Source organism: Mustela nigripes, chromosome X (assembly GCF_022355385.1).
Source record: "Mustela nigripes isolate SB6536 chromosome X, MUSNIG.SB6536, whole genome shotgun sequence".
NCBI classification, from domain to species: Eukaryota; Metazoa; Chordata; class Mammalia; order Carnivora; family Mustelidae; genus Mustela; species Mustela nigripes.
This window is the reverse complement of record NC_081575.1, coordinates 115,502,045-115,523,877: the sequence shown is the minus strand read 5'-3', so window position 1 is coordinate 115,523,877 and position 21,833 is coordinate 115,502,045. Positions and strand designations below refer to the sequence as shown.

General features: G+C 40.7%; 1 protein-coding gene across 5 annotated transcripts in view; it reads left to right on the top strand.

Annotated features, from left to right (window-relative positions):
- The window catches only part of FRMPD4 (FERM and PDZ domain containing 4), an 843,416-nt gene that overhangs the window by 566,581 nt on the left and 255,002 nt on the right, over positions 1–21,833 (top strand). The window lies entirely within an intron of this gene.

Sequence of the window (21,833 nt, the reverse complement as noted above, 5' to 3'; positions counted from 1 at the left end):
TTTTTTTTTTTTTTCTTTTTTGTTTTTTGTTTTTTTGCTTTATGGGCAAAGGAAATAATTAAAAGGTATCTGGCTTTTTCCACCTGATACTTGCTCTAGGGCCATGGGAAGTAGATCTAGAGGCTTGAGCCCCTTTACAAAAGAAGTTGCTAATATCATATATTTTTTCCATCTTTGTTTAAAATCCTTTGTTTTTGAAACCCTGCTAAAAAGCTTTTGAGGTTTCATCTCATTTTTGCATAATCTCTTCCCATAGTCATCCAGAGACTACCCTTACTTAATTGAAAATTTGTTTGCTTAATTTATAGATAAGGATAAAATCTTCATGACCTAAGGGCTCAGCTCAGATAGCATCTCCTCCTGGAAACTAAGAGACCCTCCACTGTATCGAATTCCTCGAGTGCGTGCACTACCTTAATATTTCTTCAGTCTATTCAATTTATCTCTTTATAGGTTTGCCTTCCCATTAGGCTGTAAACTACTGTTTATGTTGCTAGCAGTCCCCCTCACACTGGATCTTTGTGACACAACTAGGTCGTAAAAATAGTGCTAGATCTCTCTATGGAAGGTGGTAACTGACACATGCATTTTTCTATATTATAAAATCAGTTTTAAATTCCAGTTCTAATTATTTTATTTTATGCCTTTACAACACTGTTTTGTGGAGTCTGAGGCTCCAGCAGACCAGGAAAGGAGCTTGTGTCCTAGGAAAGGTTAAGAGCCTCTAATGGAACAACATGTTCCAGAAGTTAAAGGCACTTCAGTGACATTTGAGGGGATGGTTTCATGTGCCCTTGCACTGGCTGCCATCTTAGTCATTGACTGATTCTCTTATCATTGTTCTGGAGAGGGTTTTTGGAATTTCACGGGTGCAGAGAAGAGCAGAGGTTGGTTGACTCTGGGATGTTTCTAGTCTAACTGATGCCTTTTGGATTTGAGCTTCCATCAGTGTTTCTATTTATAAACAACATTTGTTTCTATGTGACGTGGTTGAGATATGCGCAGAAGAACAATGGTATTACGTCAGACATCATCATGTTACTCTCCTGTTCTATTGCACGATAATACCATGTTGTTAGTCTACAAAAAGCTGAAAACAGCCACCACGTTCTCGACCTTTCTCCAGAAGGGCTAGTGATGTTGCATTGCTTGCATTGTTTCTTTTAAAACCTTTTGTCATGAATTTTAGTTTTCCAGATGGCTCATAAATTTCTCAATGAATGCAAATACCTTTTGTGGTATTTCATGTGCGTTTTTCAGAGGAGATCTCATCCTGTGGGTTTCATGAGAAGAAAGGGTCACTTGAGTATTTCTACTTAGATATTCTCTACACTTTTCAAATTTTTGTTCTCTCATTTCACTGCATCATGATCCTATATTTGGGAAAGTACGACCTACTGTTTGAAAAGTCCCTCATTCTCCTGCCTCAAAACCTGTTCTTTTACTTAAATCCACACCCAAAATTGCCTCCTTGCCCTCGTTACAATGAATGGGAAGTTAGTTTTTTCTCCTGTTTGAAGGGAAGGCAGACTTTCTGTCTTATGCCCTGTTTGTTATAATATTGCTACAAATTGCATCCAGGAGTAGAGAGGAATGGGGGAGACCCATTTTCATTCATTAAGGTGTATATTGAGTCGTATCTGGAAACATGAAATGATACTCTTCTGACCACATGCTTTTTTTAGGAAAATATAGTTACATTGTTAAAAATATAGTACTTGTTAATGGAGTTATTATTGTTTTAAATTAATGAATAAATATTTGTATCATTTTCCACTTTCAGCTTCCACTGCAGTTTGGTTTTTCTTTTTCTTTTCTTTTCTTTCTTTTTTTTTTTTTTTTTTTTTTTTTAAGATTTGCTTATTTATTCTAGACAGGGAGCAAGCGAGAGCAAGTGGGCGCTGGGGACAGAGAGGGGAAGGTGACTCCATTCTGATCTCGGGGCTTGATCTTCCAACCCTGACTTCCTGAACTGAGCTGAATCCAGGAATAGGACACTTAACTGACTGAGCCCCCAGGTGCCCCAACAGTGCATTTTAATCAACGGATGTGAACAACATGAAAGCAAGTGTTTTGGATGGGTCATCAGTCATGTTTGGCAGCATACAGGTGTCAAGAGGCCAGATCGTTTGAGAAGTGCTCTTCTTGGCTTACCCTTAGGGAGCAGTTTCTTCCCCTCTGTTCCACTCTGCGAGCCAGTCTCATGTGGCTTCCACCCCTATTTTCTGGAAATGCCTTTATATTGCCTCAAGGTAGTCAAGAGAGGAGCCAAGCCCACTCTTGGTGTTCCTCCTGTCCCTCCCATTCCATCTCCTCTATCTCCTTCTTGTGCTTCCTTTTCTGTTACCTCTCGTAAAGGTAAGTGACCCTTGGGGATCTGGCTTCCTCCCATGCTGCCTGAACATCCTCATTGCTTCACTGTTTGCAGTTACCATCTCTGGCTTGATGAAAGCCTTGATTTGATACCTTTATGCCTTTATCCCTACTCTTTGGACCCCAATATTGAACAGCTTGCTGAAATACCAATACTTGGATCTTCCACCGGCACCTGCATTTTAATATGTCATGAATGGAACTTACCATGTCACCACCACAACGGCTCCTTCATTTGTCTTTCCTTCATCCATCTTCCATGGAGTCGCTCCATCCAGAAGTTCGGAAACAATTCTTGATAATTTCTTTTTTACTGAGCCTTCAACATCGCTCACAATGTCCAAGGTCTAGGTCACCCCGGTCCTCCGTCCTCAAAACCAACCCTCCATCTCTAATTTGTATTCATGCCCTGCCCTCATCCCCATGGTCTCTGCTCTGAATGCCTGCAAAGATCTAGCTGGCTCCTCAGTTAGTCTCCACAGTGCCACAGGTCTCCTGCCCGCACCACCCCCCACGACCCACATGTCACCAGTCAGTGTTTCCTCAACAGTCTTGATCATCTGTCTCCAGTCACATCAGCTGCTGCTTCTCTCATCTTCTTCAGCTCGTCCCGTGCTGCCCGGAAGAGCTTTGATGTGGTTGTGTTCTCCCTGTTCCGGTCCTGCATGCCTCCTTTTCTTTCATCCCGTGTGAGCACGCGGCTCCTCCACCTGCATCTTTTCCCCGTCAAGTGTATGCTGTTCTCACTAACTCCATCTCTGTCCTTTGTTTTCTAGAGTAGAGCTTCTTCCCCAAGTGAGCCTTTCCTTGCCTACACCCTGCCCTTTGTCAGAGCCTCCATAGAGCCCTAAGTGCTCTGCTATGGCATCTGTCAATCCACTGATGTAATCACTTGTGTGATGGGACCTGTAGGAGGCCAGTAAGCTCACTTGTCTTATTTGTCTTCGGATCCTGGAAGCATTTGCAATCTCACCAGAAATTCTCAGTACCTACTTCTCGAGTGAGGATGCTCATATATTTTTAAAATTATTTTTTCCTTGAAAGGTGCAGTGATTTCAATGATTTTCAATTTTCAAGTAATCATAGAATGCCTTGAGCACAGAATAGCAGTGATTTCAGAATTTACAAATACACGATTCATGGTTTCCCCAAGCCAGCATGGGTATAATTTCATCTACCACCCACAGGACAGATCTAAGAAAGAACACTGATGTGCTGGGGTGGAAATCGGAGGTGGCAACATGGTGACCGGGTTCAGAACTTCAACTGGAACATAAGGAAGGTGCTTGTAGTCTTTGAGGATCTGGTAAAAACATTGTGATGAGCACGTCACAAAACCAATCCCATTGTTTTTCTTCTTTCCCCAAATGTCTTTAAAAATTATAAAACCCCTAAATATAAATATGGTGCCTTTCTTTAAAACTGTTCTATCATGGAGGTGAAAAAATGAAACTCTACAATTCATCACAGGAGATAAGCCCTACATAAATGTTAATCTGGTAGGTTAGGACGCCTGACGGAAAAACTACGTCCATGCTACCTTTGGGTTTTGGAAGAAGTAAAATATTTGGAAAAGAGGTAAAATGTTTTTTTCTTCTGTATTTTTCATAGAACTCTATAATCTCTAGTCCATCCCGGAAGACACTAAGTTGATTTAAAGCTAGACCATGTCACCAGGGCATTCGGGTTCCCGCTTTGTTCAACTTCTTGCTTTCCATTCTCTCGCCCTTCTCATTTTATTCCCAGTATTGTGGGCAACTCAGCAGACCTTCCTTTACTTTAAGTCATAAACACTTAAGACATTTATGTCCACTATTTTTGATTCTTTGAAATTAAGGTTTGTTTATAAAGCATTTCCTTCCAGTATTATAATTTTAGGTGATTGATCTGGGAGTTTATAAATGATTATGGCCTTGAGTTTGCTGCTTATGACCACCAGCTCCTTTTCTCTTACGTGGTACGTTTCCCTCGGAGGACCTGCCCCCTTATCTAATGAGTGAAGCCCTTTCTCTTCAGATCTCTTCAGTGGGACAAAGACTTATTGGCAGTCTTCCAGAAAGACTTCATGTCGGATGCTGAGGGTAGACTACACGCCATCACCTTTGGTGTCTAAAACCTGCCTAGAAGGGGGCGCCTGGGTGGCTCAATCCCCGCACAGCCGGAGCCTGCCTCTCCCTCTCCCCACGCTGCGCCTGCTGTTTGTGCTCTCTTGCTCTCTGTCAAATAAATATATAAAATATTCAAGAAAACCAAAACCTGATCAGTGGAGTTTTTATTGTAATTACCTTCACTACCTCCAATCCAACTTTCTTCTTCAGAAAAATGGGAATCCTTTTTCCCATTTTTCAGAAGTACATTAAGAAGTAAATTAGGCGGAGGGCACCTGGGTGGCTCAGTCATTAAGCATCTGCCTTCAGCTCAGGTCATGATCCCAGGGTTCTGGGATCGAGCCCCACATAGGCCTCCCTGCTCAGCAGGAAGCCTACTTCTCCCTCTCCTACTCCCTCTGCTTCTGTTCCCTCTCTCGTTGTGTCTTTCTCTGTCAAATAAATAAATAAAATCTCTAAAAAAATAAAAAAAGAAAGAAATTAGGTGAAGTCCATTAAGTGACTATTTCAGTGCCTGGCATAGAGGCGGAACTCAGGAAATAATGGCCTTATGAGCAAGATAATGAGAGATACCAAGAAATTCACCAGGATTCCAAAGTAAGCTAGAAAGAAATGTTTTGCTTCCAGAAGGAGTGTAATATAGAGATAATGGAGAAACAAATGAGGAAATCCGCGTTCATAGTTGTGGGAAGATGTTACACCCATATCTCTCTAAAATGAGTATTCTTGCTCTTTGGTTTTGTCTAATATTCATGAAGGTGATCATCTGCCCAGACTTGAGTGACTAGTCCTTGGGATTTGTTATTTTCTTCTTGCTTGGCCTTGTAGAAAGGCAGGAGAGGACCGGAAATAGGAAAGATGCGACATATTGTTTAGAGCTGCTTTTTGCAAGGCTTGGGAGGGCAATAGGCCTATGGAGATTGTTACTGTATACAGCAAGCTGAGATGTTGAGGGCAAAGCTTTCCCTGACAGCTGAGTGTCTTCCATGCTCCCTGTGGAATGCCAGGAGGTTTCCCAAAGCAAACTCTAGAGCCAACACCCTAGTGTTCCCAGCATTCTTCTGCAGAAGGATGACTTTTTCAGCTTTGAAAGAGACAAATATCTTTTTCAAAATTCCTACTCTTACAATCTCATTCTGAGTGAGGTCATTGGGTCCAAGAAGCAGTCCTCTAACACTGTTCAAATGTTGACCCCCAATTGTTGTTCCTTCTGCTCCGGAAAAAAAAAGCAAGATTAGGTTTGGAGGAGAACAGAAACATAAATGAGTGTTCCTCCTTAATGATGTTTTTGGCTGCCACCACAAGGATTATGGGCTTTAAGCTTCTAATCTTCCACCTTTTTGACATATTTCCTGTTCCAGTATTATTGTTCTCTGAGTCGGGGAATAAAAAGGCTGCTGAGCCAAATGAACCCCTTCAATGTACCCGAAATGTCTTTGTCTACAGTTCAGTGGCTGAGTTTAATTTTATTTCATTTTTTAAAAGATTTTTACAATTGCTTTTTAATTACATGAGATCGTTTTTCATTTATTGAACTAATTGCCTGCTATTTATTGATGTTCTTTAATCTTGTGCGTTGAGCCTTGGCTTATCATTTTAAAAGAAGAGCAGTGTTAACCACTGGGGTTGGTGTGGGGGGACTTTTGCCAAGCTTCCCCAGATTTCCCCGTCTCAGAAGTTTCAAAAGCACTCAGTGGCCGAGATCACAAAGTCTGGTCAGCTGTTGGTAACAAATGACACCTGTTACCTTAAACTCTTAAGCAAAAAAGAGAGAAAGAAGGGAAGGGGAAGGAAGGAAGGAAGATTAGGTGAGAGAAACAAAGGGAAGCTTTCAAAATAAAATGCATTCTAGTCTTTGGCCAAAAGTTTTTAATAACTGTTTTATTTTCTTGTTAGTGCTAACATAGCTTTTTCTATGTTTGTGGGGAAGAACCAAAATCTGTGACCCGTAAGAAGTGATGGGGAGTATCCAATGTGGGTACAGTAATTGGTCAGAGAGTAGGTTCTTTTTAGAGCTCGAAGCATGGCCCTTGTTGAATTCAATCAGAATAACCTGTCTTTGAAAACATCCACAATAAATGATGAGCTTAGTCATCGTTTTACTAGTTACATTTATTTTGTTTTCTATTCCTGTATTTTCAATACAATATATTATTCCCGGAAAATCACAAGGTCTTTAAAGAATTTTTTTCATATATTCCATGAAGTTCTAAAAAGACCATTTTGAAAAAAATATTTGCCTTGGTTAGCACAAAAGGTTTTGTACAATATGATCCTAAATGATAAAATTGAATTCTCTAGAGCAGGGCTTTTCAGATTTCAGTGAGTGTGATTATTACCTTGTTATGTTGTCAAAATGCAGATTCTGATTAAATATATCTCGGTCAGGTATTGAGTTTTTTTGGTTTGGGGGTTTTTTATTTTTATTTTTTTTAGATTTTTTTGGTTCTTATGAGCTCCTTGGTGATGCTGATAATGTCAGTCCACCAATCACATTGTGAGAAGCAAGGTTGAAGTCCAAGTTTGAAGTTCAGTTCAGTTTCCAGCTTAGTCTCAGCATACACAAGAAGTGAGTGTGTATCCCCCTGATGTCTCTGTCTTTCTGTCTGGGAAAAGTTACATTGTCACATCATGAAAATATGAACACTCCTAACAAATTTTGACTTATTCAAATCATTTCTGGTCATGTGATTTGCAAATGCTACCTGAATTATAAGTAAAGATTATAATTTCATATTTACTCAGTCTTGGATCAAGGCAGTGTTATTTATATAATGCTTTGGTGTTCTCAAAGACAGGCCTTCCTCTTAGAACAAATCTCTCCATAACTCAGTTCTAATTTTTCCCACATGTTGGAAACTGAATGTTCTTGGCTCTTCAAAATTCAGAGGTTGAAGCCCTAACCTCTAACATGATGGGACTTGGTGGGGGATGCTGGGGAGGTGAGTACGTAGGGATGAGATCAGGAATTGAGTACATAGGATAGGATTAGTGTCTTTATAAGAAGAGCAGGAGACACCAGATTTCTCTCTCTAACTGCCTCGTTGGCTTTCTGAAGGCTTAGAAAATGGTTCTCACCAGGTATTGAATCTACTGAGACCTTGAACCTGGACTTCGCAGGCCCCGGCACTCTGAGAAATAAATGTCTGTTGCTAAAGCCTCACAGTGTAGGGTATTTTGTTATATCAGTGCAAGGTGACTAATATAGCAAAGGAAGATTTTTATAGGTTGAATATGTGAAGTCCCTCTTTGAAAAAGATTCCTAAACAGCTCTAAATAAGTCCTTCCCAGGGCGCCTGGCTGGCTCAGTTGCTTAAGCAACCGACTCTTGATTTCAGCTCAGGGCATGATCCCAGGGTCCTGGTATTGAGTCCCGAGCTGGACTCCGCAGACTCAGCCCAGAGTCCGCTTCAGGATTTTCTCCCTCTCGCTTTGCCTCTCCCCCTGTTCTCACTCTCTCGCTGCCTCTCTCTAAAAATAAATAATTCTTTATTCAAAACAAAAGAAATCCTTCCTTATTAGCTAAGTAATCACTTGCGCCATCACTTACAAAGACAAAACAAGGACAAGTCAGCTAGAACCTTGTCTTCTTGGCTGAAGACGCATATATACTGAGCTTAGGTTTACCCTTAGCTCATTTCCCCCCTCCCCCCAGTGCTTCTATTTGGTTAGACCACATTCCTCAAAGAAATGCCAGCGTTCTTCTGTTTAGTGTTTTAGCTTTGCCTTTCACAATGTTCTTCTGTGTACTTTGGCAGAACAACTTTCAGAGTTTTTAGAAACGGCCAGTAATCCCAAGTTGTATTTTTATTCCATCTCATTACTGATATGGAATAGAAAGCAGATAAAAATTACATGTAAAAAGGCACTTCTCTTAGGTTTTCTTAGAGTTCTGTGCTGTCTAAACCATGCTCCCTGTTCTCTGCTTAAGGAATCTGTGAGCATCATATTTTAGATAGAGAATAATTTGTGGTCTAAAAAGTAATACAAATTAAAATCTGAATTTAATAGTTTCTTGATAAGATAATACCTGATAAATTCTTATGTCCCCGACAGTGGTGAATCACAGGCCTTGGACATGATAGTTTGGCTCTCAAGGGGACTCTGGGTAGGACTGAGGGTAGGTGAGGGTTGCTGACTTCCTGGGGGTCAAGGTCAGGGATGTTGTGAAATAGTCCACAATGTGTGGCACAGTTTCCCGCAACAGAGAATAATTTGAACCTCAGTGTCACATGTGACAAGGGTGAGAAACCCTGGTTTATTGTTATTTGATATAGTGTTGCCTACTTGTTTGGCTGTGTGAGGATGTTACCCCAACAGTTCACATTAGATAATCAAGAACTGTGTGTATATTGTTTGTCAGCGAAATTGGATCCTTTTTCACGGTTTGCTATGGTTTGTGACCAGGATATTTTTTTTATGTTCTCAACACGAGAATATGTCTATATATACGAAACCATTAAACATTTCACTCGTTTCTTTTTCAAATCAGGAGTGTTGTGCCACTCTGTCATTTGAGCATATTTATTCAGAAATAAATGTCAGTTTAACTACCCCTTGAGAAAGACCAGGTTCCCCCTGGTTCCACGATACGCTCCCTATTTCTGGCCAAGTATTGCTAATGGGGCTCGCGGACGCATTCAGCGTGGAGACAAGCTAAGTCCTTCTGAATCTCGTTCATCCTCTGTGCCCGTGGACAACGTGGGCACCCTTCGTGCCAGTGTTCCCAGAGTCTTCCCCTGCCCCGGGGCGAACAGGCTTGACTAGCCCCTCACTCTGGAGACTCCTGCTGGCAGCCGGCCACTGCTATCCACGGAAACTGTAGTGAGATTATATAAAGCAAAGGCTGAGGCCCGAAATCAATGACCTAATTTAGGCCAATATGGACAAGTTTTGTTTGCAATTGCTCTTTTTATCGCTTTTCATCTGAGTTGCTAACCCGCTCACAGACTTCTGTAGGCCACTCCCATGTCTCTACTTTAGTTGTCCTTAGTGAAGGCGCCGGTGAACAATAATCTGTGTCCCCGTCGCCACAAATGAAGAAACAAGACTAAGAAACAAAAATCTCAGAAGGTGAGGAAAATAAAAGGGCTGATTTCAGAGCCTCTTGGCCCTTAAAAACCAAATACTCTCAGTCTTGTGTCTATTGCTTGGGCTCCTAGCTGTGAAGTTCAGTGTTTTTCAAGTGGGTTATCCTCCTGGCTCTCACCTGCTATGGGACTTCAGGTACGTTGTAGAACCTCTCTGTGCCTCAGCTCGCTGAAAATGAACACAATAACAGCCAGTACATTGTATATGGGATGGTGATGATTAGCTCAACGAATGTATGTCAACTCTTTAAGACAATGTCCAACACGTTATAAGCACAATAAAAACATGAGCTATCACGATCATGTGTATATAGAGAAACTGACTTCGGTGTGTACACCTTAGTACTGAATTTTGTTTTGATGTAAAGATAATGAATTGCTTTTGAAACACCTTTGCTGGGGCTGTATCATTGCCCATTTAAGAATGTTTGCTGTCCTTCATACAACAGGTTATATCTGTAGTGAGCCCTGTTTTTCCTCCAGTTGTAGCCACCTTGCTCAATCCTTCCCGTCAGAACAAGCCCACCATCAAGCAGTCAGGATGTTGCGGGCTGAAACCAAGACGCAGGCCAGCACGTACTTACTGTTTCTGGGTTAGGTCAGTTCATTGACCTCCAGGTACGTGTCCCAGATGAGTGTCTGATTGACAGGGAGAGAACAGGGTGTAGAGACACTAGGACAATAACGTCTTGGTGCAAGAGTGAACGGAAGCAAGCCCTAGGTCCGTCTCATTTGGCCGCGGAGTGCGGAATAAACTGGAGAAAGCAAAGAAAGATGGCGGCGGTGTCCTGGGACAAGACCGTTGGCTTTGCCCGCGCCCCTGGCTCAAGCCACCCCCCACCCAGGTGCTGTCTCCAGTCGCCTGTGTCGGTTGCCCATGCCAAAAAAGTGTGGTTTGTGTCACTCTCTGTTTCGTAAAAGATGCTGTTTATTCTACTTTGAATCACAGTTTTACTTGGCAATAATCTTAGAAGGCCGGTTATTCTAAATTGCTTATGAGATGACTCCAAAGTCCGTTCCCTCCTATCCCCTGCTCTGCCCTCCTCCCCTGAAGCAAAGTCATCTACCAAGGCTTATTTACTCTGTGAATTAGAAGTATATATATTTTTTTTATCGGAATGCATGAATTGCTCTCTGTATTATTCATCCAGGTTCAGTTGTTATCCTCTTGCTTTTCATTCTGACAGATTTTAACCACCCATTTTTACTTCTTGTTAAATCCACAGGGAGAGATTCATTATGATGCTCATTTAAATCCTGTTCTGTCCTAAGCTACGTATCCCTGGTACATTTCCTTTGCTTGAAGAACTGATTTGATTTTTACAATTGCTTTGGTTTGTTTCTTTTTTAATCATCTGGAAAAGTCTTCGCATGCCCATAAGAATTCCTAAAACTACCTCTCAACACAGTTTTCCTTAGGGTCCAGGAGGATAGATAATTGGTCTGTGTTTATTTTTCCCCCTCTCACCTCCACATATCTTGGGCAGCCTTTCCTATGGCGGACTCTGAAGCTTTCTTTTTAGGTGGGGCCTTACGTTTCCATTGTATCTTCCTATAAATTTTCATTGTTTCTTTCACTGCTGCTTGAATCTCTTTCTTTTGAAGCCCTTGTTATTTCCGCCTAGGCTTACTCCCTCTGATGGAGCCTATCCTCCGTTATTTTTCTATGAAAGGGCTTTTGGCTCTAATACCTTCTCCTACTTCTTAGAGAGTTTAAGTGCAAATTCAGCTCTGCTTGGGATTCTGTTTTTACTATGGCCAAACCTCCTGGCTTGTCCATTGGTTGAGGACAGCTGGCTTCTTCAGTGGGGTCCCAAACCCAGGTGAATGAAGCTATTTCTATCGATCATCAATCAAGGGATCTTTTCATGGACAGCTGCCTCACCCTTCTTTCCACTGTAATCTGTGTCTCTGATTATTCAAACTCTTGGGGGTCCTGAGGAAGGAGAGCACTTGCTTCTATTATTTGCACTCTTAACTCTTCACCAAAGTATCTAGCTTCAATTTTTTTCCTCTCTGCCAAGTTCATTATGCTTTCCTCCAGTTTGATTTCTGTAATTTGAGATTTAGTTCCTGCCGTGAGATTTTCCCTGTTTTGTCAAAGGTACTGTGTGTAATGTCTTTCCTCTTCCATCTGGAAAATATGATTCGGATGCCATTTTGTGCATCCTGGCTTCCGGTTGGTAAGAGTTGTCTAGCATCTGCCTCATAGGGCTCCATTACCAGACCAGAGTGATTTGTAACAAAACTAAAGTTTGTTCTCGTAATCTCATTTCCCTCAATTCTATCCTAATGAATTCCATGGTCTTTCCTTATGAAACCATTTACCATTCTCCACAGTTGCCATTCACTGTCAGAGCTCAAGGAAAACAGGTACTAAATGTGACTTTCATAAGAAGATCTACATCTTTGTTTCTTGTCTTGTATGGTGTTAACTCTTTGAGGTTAGTCTTGTCTTCTCTTCAATCCTATGGCAGGTTTACACATCGGTCTCCAGAACTGCTGGAGGGAGACACATCATCTCATTGATTTATCTGCGAATCTTTGGTGACTACACAGTTCCTTGCTTATAGGAGGTGCTCATTTCATATATTTTCAATGCATGGATGAAGGCTGTTACTTTAGGATGATAACTTTAGCATGATTTAGGATGATAACTAAAAGACGAAGACCACCACGATCTTATTGCCTGGATTGGTCTGTTCTGATCCCAACGTCTGCTTCAGCAGGAGTTGGAGATGGATGTTCTAAATGTTCTAAATGGGGAAATGAGATTATGAGAATGGGGAGAAGTTGTTGTTCGATCGTCCATCTGATGAGTGAATTAACCGTCCGAGTTCCACGTTTGTTTTTTCTTAGTTTTGTTTCATCTCTAATTGTTTTTTACTCATCCTTTCCTTTAAAAAAAAAAAAGATTTTATTTATTTATCTGAGAGACAGAGAGCACAAGTGGACGGCAGAGCAGAGGGAAAGGGAGAAACAGGCTCCGGCTGAACACAACCCCTCCCCCCCACATATGGGGCTTGATCCCAGGACCTCAAAATCATCACCTGAGCCAAAGGCAGATGCTTGACCGACTGAGCCACCCAGGTGCCTCATCCTTTCTTTTTGATCTTTAAATTGTTAAGCATTTTAAACATTATTTTCTCACATCTCTCAGATAGACATAGCTGTCTTTCAGGGGGAAAAAATGGCATTATTGCGGTCTGCTTTAGATGAAAAACATTCTCTGAAGCATTTAACTGCTGCTGTTAGTTTTCCAGAACAATATTTCCATAACATTCAGGGTTCAGAAGAGTATTTATATTCAAATTGCACATAGAAATTCATTCTTATCCTTGACTTACAAATCAAATTGCATCTTAAATATTATATTTAAGAGAGACATAGCTTTCAATTTTGGCTTTTAGGAACATATCTTCAATCCATTTATTCATTCATTTATGCAAACATTTATTGAAAACTATTATGAGTCAAGCAAGTTTCGGGCTTTCGGTATGCATATAGAAATAAGATATGTTCTCTGTTCCGAAGGAGTTCTGGGGTGAAAAAAAAGCCCTAATTTACAAGCAAAATACAATGCATCCCATCTGAATATATAATGGTTCATGACACCAGTGTAAAAGGACAGAAGTGGGATTTCTGATGACTGAGCTTCCATAATGAGGAAAAAGGTAATCTTGTTACTCTCAACAAGTTCTTAAATAACACCATAAATGTGAATCTGTTCATGTGAGATTTAGATTATGATCCATCAAGCACTTATTGACTACTTAATGTATACTAGGGGAGAGTCCCAATATTTACACATACCTAATAAAACTGGTAACATGAGTTTGCTTTGATATATTTTTTTAAAGATTTTATTTATTTATTTCACAAAGAGAGAGTGAGATCACAAGTAGGCAGGCAGAGAGAGAGGGGGAAGCAGGCTCCCCACTGAGCTCAGAGACAGACTTGGGTTCCCTGGGATCCTGACCTGAGCTGAAGGCAGAGGCTTAACCCACTGAGCCACGGGTGAGCCCCTTGCTTTGATATTTAAAACAGCATACAGGGAACCTAGTAGGTAAATAGGAATGGTTGGAATTTTCCATTTACTTCCATTCCATGGAGATTTGTGTTATCTCCAAGGTCTGTTCAGAATCTGGAGTAGGGGACCCTTTGGTCCTTTTGAAGTGGTTATTAAGTTTTAGCACACCGAAGAGTGGCAATCCCTGATTGTTGTACCAAAGATCATCCCTAACAAACCGCATGATCAATACTTTTGGCTTAATGTTATATTTGCCTCTTGTGCTAAATTTCTTTCTTGGTATAGGAAGCATTTTCATTTATTCTTATTCATAGTACATCATTTGAAGCACAGAAAAATAATACCTTTGGTCCCTTATCTGGTGTGACATTTTCTTCTTACTGAGCATTCAAATTTTGCAAAAGAGTGTCTGTTTATGGGACGCTTGGTTGGCTCAGTCATTTAAGCATCTGCCTCTGGCTCAGGTCGGGATCCCAGGGTCCAGGGATCGAGTCCCAAGTCTGTCTCCGAGCTCAGTGGGGAGCCTGCCTCTCCCTCTCACTCTGCCCCTTCCCCTGCTTGTGCATATCCTCCTTCTATCTCTCTCTCTCTCTCTGCCAAATAAATAAATAAAATCTTAAAAAAAAAAAAAAAAAAGAATGTTTACCTCAAGATAAGAAAGACCTAACAGGCACAAGGTCCCCTTGTGGGGAGAACAGGAAGGGGCAGCGCTGGCAGCCCCCTCTCTGTACTCCTTAACTCAGGGTTCTAAATTTAATTTAGATTGGTCTTTGTCAGAACTGGACATTGAAGCCTATGTCTAACTCGGACTTGTGAACCTGTTCCCTTTTTCTAGAAAGCACTTCCTTGAGATTTGACCATGACCTAAAGCTACACTGTTTTCAGCTCTGCACTAAAGTGTTTCCTCAGAGTCCGTCACTGATCACTTCTGAACAAACCGGAGACCAGTTCCTCTTCAGCATCTCTTAAACTCTTTATCTTTATCCGTTGTAGTGAACCCCCCCCCCCCAAGTATTCTGCCTTAGTGATCCATTGTTATATAAGGACTCATCCTAAACTCTTGTACTTGAGAACAACCAATATTTATTCTTACACAATTTCTGTTGGATAGGATTTGGGCATTGCCTGACTTTGCTCTCTCGCTAAGGGTCCCTCACAAGGCTGCCGTCTGGGTTTCAGCCATGGCCATAGGCATCCCAGCGTTTAATTGGAACAATTTTTCTTCCTTGATCATCTCCTGTACTCTTGGTAGAATTCAGTTCCTTCACCTTATTCAAATGATGGTTTTTAGTTCCTCAGCCTGTGTGCCAGAAGCTACCTTAAGTTGCTCCCTCAGATTCCCTGTAGCACAGCCCACAACGTGGCGGGAGACGTCATCAATGTGAGCCAGGTTGCAACACTGAGAGACTGTCAGTGTGATGGAGTCTGTAATTTTCTTTTCTTTTTTTTTTTATGATTTTATTTTTTTATTTGGCACACGGGGGGAGATAACAGGGGGGGGGGGGGGGGGGGGGGGGGGGGGGCGCAGACTCCCTGCTGAGCCGAGAACCTGATGTGGGGCTCGATCCCAGGACCCTGAGATCATGACCCGAGCCGAAGGCAGAGGCTTCAACCCATTGAGCCACCCAGACACCCCGAGGCTGTAATTTTCTTAAAAGCTCATCTCAAAAGTAAAATCCTAACGCTTTCATTGAATTCTATCATAAGAAAGTCTCTAGTCTTGTCCACACATTTGGATTGTGGATTTCCCAAGGACATGGACTATAATCACGTTGGAGGTAAAGGTTATTGTAGGCCATCTTAGAAGCATACCAACTACATGCCTTATATTATTAATTGTTTTAACTCTTCACCTCCAGAAACCAAAATATAAACTTGTGGAGCCGCGCTGGCAGTTTGCCTGTTATGCCCACTGGTAAGTCTCTATGGCTCCGGGAATGTAGGGAAATCCAATGGATGTTTGTTGAATGTTGCATTTTATAAAATAAAGGAAGTGGGGTTTTTTGTGTTTTTGTTTTAAAGATTTTATTTATTTATTTGACAGAGAGAGAGAGAGGGAGAGAGAGCCAGCAAGAGATGGAACACAAGGAGATGGGTGGGAGAGGGAGAAACAGACTCCCCTTGAGCAGGGAGCCCGATGCTCTGTCCCAGGACCCTGGGATCATGACCTGAGCCGAAGGCAGACACTTAATCATCTGAGCCACCCGAGTGTCCCAAAATAAAGGAGTTTTTTGAGATTAATGTTAGTATAATTTTTCTCAATGTTTACCCTACAGCACTGCATCCTTCTTCTGAAACAAATTGATACTCACTAATAACTTCTTGGATCTCTTTCCCCCCCAACCCCCCATACTAATCTTTACTCTTTGGCATTCCAAGCCTTAGCCACGGAGAACTTCAGTTCTTCCATCTACTATAGTTTTATACCTGAATCTTCACAGGAACAAATTCCTCATTGAAAATTCTCTTGTTCCCAAACTAGTTAGAGGTATGTCTTTCATTCCGATATCTGTTATCTATGAATCTTGAGATAATATGCTTAAGCTTTTTGTTGTTCATTCACACACTGAGTATCCGTTGACATTTAACTTGATTATTTTAAGGATACTAATTCAACTAGCCTTTCCCGAATAGTGTCTTATAGGAGTTTTCCCGTTTTTCCCCCATCTCACATCTCCTGTCCCCTTATGTTATTTTAAGAAGTAGCATCATTTCCTTACCTGACTTTTGGAGATACATTTTTTGTTTTCTGTTATCAATTATAACTGCCAATCATTAGAAATTATTAACCTATATTTCCTTATTCTCTCTTAGTAATTTCTTTGAAATGATACTTCAGAGTTTAATGCTTTGTCCATATTAAAAATTCCTGAGCCCGATTAGCAAACTGTGCTATGCTAAATTATATGTTCTTGATCTATTATCTATCTCACTTACATTTCCATAGTCAGAAGTATGTAGTATTATCTTCGTAGGGTTTTCTAGCTTGATAAATTCAATTTGGTCCCCACTGAGACTGACTTGTTTTCATGTATTTATCATATATTCGTATTTTGTTGTCTTGTGAATCAAAGTTCATTTCACGATGATTGTTTTTAGTTGGGGGGGTGGTAGCCTTTTTTAATATTGATTTGTAAGCATTCTTTTTATATTGTGGACTCCATTCTGTATTGCCAATATTTGGTACCATTAGCTTATCCCAGTTTGTCACAGATTTTTGTATCTTCTTTCTTTCTTTCTTTAGATTTATTTCTTTATTTTAGAGAGAGAGCATGCACAGGTGCACAGGTAGGCAGGAGCTGAGGGAGTCTTTTTTTTTTTTTTTTAAGGATTTTATTTATTTATTTGACAGACAGAGATCACAAGTAGGCAGAGAGGCAGGCAGAGAGAGAGAGGAGAATGCAGGCTCCCTGCTGAGCAGAGAGCCCGATGCGGGACTCGATCCCAGGACACTGAGACCATGACTTGAGCCGAAGGCAGAGGCTTTAACCCACTGAGCCACCCAGGCGCCCCGAGCTGAGGGAGTCTCAAGGAGAACTGTGCTGATTACAGAGCCCCACGTGGGTCTAAATCCCTAGACCCATGAGATCATAATCCAAGCAGAAACCTAGAGTCAGGCTGTAAACGAACTGTGCCACCCAGGTGCCCCTGTATTATGTTTTGATATGAAAGCCATTCAATTTTCATACTGACAAGTATATCAGTCCTTTTTTTTCTTCAAATATATTCTCTTGCATGTATACTAAGCTCCTCACCGTGAACATATATTTCCACTTATTTTCTTTACATTTAGAGTGATTTTTCTTTATTCTTGCCTTCCAGGTAGGAGTTCTCAAAGCTGACACTATTAACACGGGGAGGGGATAGCAATTGATTTGTCTGCCCTACGAATTGTAGCCTGTTGAACAACATTTCCAGTCTTTACTTAACAGATGCTGGTTAACAACCCATTTTTCTCCCAACAATGAAAATTGCTTCCAGGTATTGACAGATGTCCCTGGACAGGATTAAGTGGGCAAAGTAGCCTACAGGTGAGAAGCACTGCGCGAGAAAAATTGGTCATCTAAAAACAGAGCTTTTCCCCCCTTTTAACATGAGGCTTCATGCTCCAGTTTTTTTGCATTCCACAATAGAAAGTTTGTGACCCTTTGATAACAATATAGTCAAATCCCTACTTAGTCAATAAAGCACATTTACACATGTGATACATTTTGTGAATGAAAATTTAAAATAGTCTTTTAATTCATTTAATGACACCCTCAGTTGCCTGGTGGTTACTTGCGCTGGTATGCTTAAGTACGATTTAAGTCAGCCTTTATCAGCTCTGGTTTAAGTTAACTAATAACTAATGGTAATTAACAGTTTCATATATAGAAAGTTAACTGCATTTTTCTGTGGTGTGATTTGACAATCAGCCACAGAGGGTTGTGAAAACAATGTCTCAAAAAGGGAGATTTCAAGATAAGTGTGTGCGTCATTAATATAATTAGGCATCCTGACTTCTTGCAAGTTTTATTGGTGAACTTTTGACTTCTGATAATCGTCATTGTTAAAAAAAAAAAAAAAAAATGTCAAGCACCTAGCTAAGCTTTCAGGAGCAAGGAAGGAGTTCATTATCTTTCAGTTTGTTTTTGTAAATGAAGTCCTGGGCAGCACAAAACAGAGCAGAGTAAAAAGCAATCTGTTTCTGCTGCCTTGGAAAGGAGATAAATAGGATTAAGCCCAGGGATTGCCGTCTCCTCTCCTCTCTGGACACAACAGTGCCCCAAGGTACAAATGATTTCCCAGGGTCTGAAATTGTGGAGATTGAATTGGCCTCTTGCTGCTGGGGAGATAGTCTGGAGAGGTTAGCCAGAATTCATAGTTATGTCGTCCGAGTTAAGTGATCAAAGGGGAGTGAGCAAGTTCTACAAGTTAGAGGCAAGGTAATGGTAACCGCAAATGAAATCCGGCTCGAAGAAATGGAGTGGCAAGGAGAATCTAGTGAGAACGAAGATGTTCCAAACAGTGGGACTCCAGAAACCCAATTCTATCAACAATATTTTCTAGAAGCTTTGTATGTTCAAAGTATAAGGGAACATTAAAGTTGGACTTACTCTTGTTCTCAAGTAGGTTAAAATGTATTTGGAAAGAAGGCAAGTATTTGAAAACTTGAATCTTAACGGATCTTTGCAGGAGCGCAAGAGATCGCATGGAAATAGAACTGTAATTGCCAGCCTGGTGATTTCAGACTGAATGGAAGGCAGGCAGCTACTCGCTGGGAGTGACCGTCTCAGCTGGGTTTTCAAGAGGAAGATGAATGTGTAGGGGAGGTGGTTGGGAACCTTCCCAGTAGGATCGCATACATTTATTTAGAAGCTTGTTTGTGAGACAATGGAAAGTGGGCTCAAGAGCAGAGAAGCTTTATGTGGAAGGAGAAAAAGAACGTTCTAGAATGCTTGTTGGGCCTGACTGGCAGAGAAGCCCTCAAGTTCATGAAAGATCTGTTCTCCACAGGCCTTCGTCCACACAACCTTCTCTTCTGCCCTGTCTCTTCCTTGTTGCTCTTCCTTCTTTGCTTGTGTGCTCATTTACACCAACTGAGCTGTATTTTGAAGGCCCCATGAGTATTGCTGTCCGGGGAGACCCTGTGTCGAGTACTTAACGCTCACCCTCTTCAGGAGGAGAAGTTTGTAAATTTACAAAACCAGAAATTGTTACGAGGGCCTCCGGGTTGGCTTGACCTGGTGCCTGTGACTCTATTTCCCTGTGTTTCTTTACTCCTTTCCTCTCAGTCCAAGCTCCCTCCTTGTGCCAATTTCAAGATGCTGGCTGCATACCTTTTGCTTCCCCGTGCTACAGAACATCAAAGTAAGGGAATGCATGGCGTCTTTAACTCTTAGGGTATTTTATTCCTTCAAGAAGCACCCAGGGATGGGGCGCCTGGGTGGCTCAGTCGTTAAGCGTCTGCCTTCAGCTCAGGTCATGATCCTGGGGTCCTGGGATCGAGCCCTGCGTTGGGCTCCCTGCTCTGCGGGAAGCCTGCTTCTCCCTCTCCCACTCCTGTGCTTGTGTTCCCTCTTGCTCTCTCTCTCTCCTCCTCCCTCTTTCTCTCCCTCCATATATAAAAAAAAATTCTAAAAAAAAAAAAAAAAAAAAGAAGCAGCAGCAGCACCCAGGGATGTTTCCCTACAGGCTCCTGGGTCTGAATCATGTCATAGACCCTTTCCTGAATCCTCTTCTGTCAGACTGGAAATGCCATAGCTTGACTGGCTGAGACTTTGCTTTTGAAACCACATTCCCTTGGGACTCTTGGTCCGGACTTGATTGATCTTATCACTCTTGGCCATCCTTGGTGTACGACTGGCACACGGCAGCTACTCAGTGCAGGGTTGGAAGGGGTGTTTGAGAAAACGACAGGTCCAAGTATTCATGGTTTAACCGGGGTACAAATGTAGAACTAAATATACAAAGTTTGCATTTATAAACCGTCTTTGCCTTTGCTGTGCTTGCATAGTCCCTCCTCCGTGTGAATTTTAGGAAATTTTATTATTTGTTTATTTATTCATTTAAGATTTTATTTATTTATTTGACAGAGAGATAGAGCACAAGCAGGCAGACAGGTAGGCAGAGAGAGAGGGGAATGCAGGCTCCCTGCCAAGCAGAGTGCCTGACACGGGGCTCGATCCCAGGACCCTGAGATCATGACATGAGCCAAAGGCAGAGGCTTAACCCACTGAGCCACCCAGGCGCCTCATAATTTCAGGAACTTTTAGTTAAGTGCCATCGTAAGTCTTTTCCAGATGTTGAATGAAATTCAATTAAAGTAAGAGCAGAATTGACCCTCGGCGGAGATTTTATCCTACTCTTCCCTGCTACTCTGGTTTCTTAATTTCTGTTAACCTGTTAAACTTTTATTCATAGTTGGTTCTTCTGGAATGATTTCATTAGATCCATGAGAAGATATTTTATAGTATTAGTAGCTCCTGGAAACAGGATTTGGTTTTCTATTACATATTCTAACTGGTTAGAATGCTGTATTTGAGGCATTTGAGGTCTTATTGATGGTTGTAGGTTAATCTTGTCCCTAGGCTCCTGCCCAATTCTCATATAAATCATAATTATGCATTGATTATCTTGACTAATGTGTTATCCTTAGGTAATGAAAATTTTGTCCCGTACTTTATAATTCTCAAACCTCTTACTCATTTAAAAAATCACTTTGCTTGGTAGAATGTCTTATACAATGTTGCCTAAGTGTGGGCTATATGCTGGCAGAGAGATTTTCTGCTCTATCTGGATATTCACTGTAATTCATCTTAAATATAACTACAGAGTTGGTTTTTTTCTGTTCCTTTTTAGTGTACACCCTTTTGTTGACATAGGAGAATTCCTTCTTAAATTGTTCATTACAAATTTTCATTATGAATTGGTATTAAATTATACCATATTCTCTTATCACTCTGATTATGATTATTTTTACATCAGAATTCATAAATAAATTTTTTAAATATTTTTTTCTGTTACTTTTCTTTGGTTATGTTTCAAAGGCATGCTAGCCTCTTGATACAAGGTGATAAGTTTGACATCTTTTGACTGCTGAAAAGCAAAGCTATTCTAAGAGAGGAATGAATTTAGTAGAAGTTGAGTCTCTGTCCTGTAAAATCACCAGGCTTAGTTGGAGTTTTTGTCTGAATTTGTATTCCTGATTTAGTTGCTTTTATGTTCACTCCTCCATTAAATCTTTCTTTGTAGAAATTTATGTCCTTGATTTTATATTTTTTGGCTTAAATTTGTGTAATTGTGTTTTGTAATGATTCCTGAAATCACTTTAACATCTGTAGTTATGCCCTTTATTTTTAATATTATTATTTTCGTATACTCTGGTGGGTTTTTTTCCCTCTCTCTTTGGAGATATTTGTGTGTTTCATTACATTTTCATAGAACCAATATTAGATTCATTGATCTGTGGGGAATCAGTTGTTTTTTATTTTCCATTGTATCTTTTGTCACCTTCCATCTTCTTGTTTTGGCTCCATTTGGCGTTTTCTAGCTTTAACAGTTGATCACTTCATTTATTTTTACTTTTTCTCTTTTTTAAAAGACATATCAATATTTATATACTGTTTTAATTTACCTGGCTAATTTCAATCTAGACCGATTTTCACCTAAATTCCCTTCTATATTTTATATAATATTTTTCTCATTCATCTTTAACTTTGAATTATTTAGACATATATATATATATATATA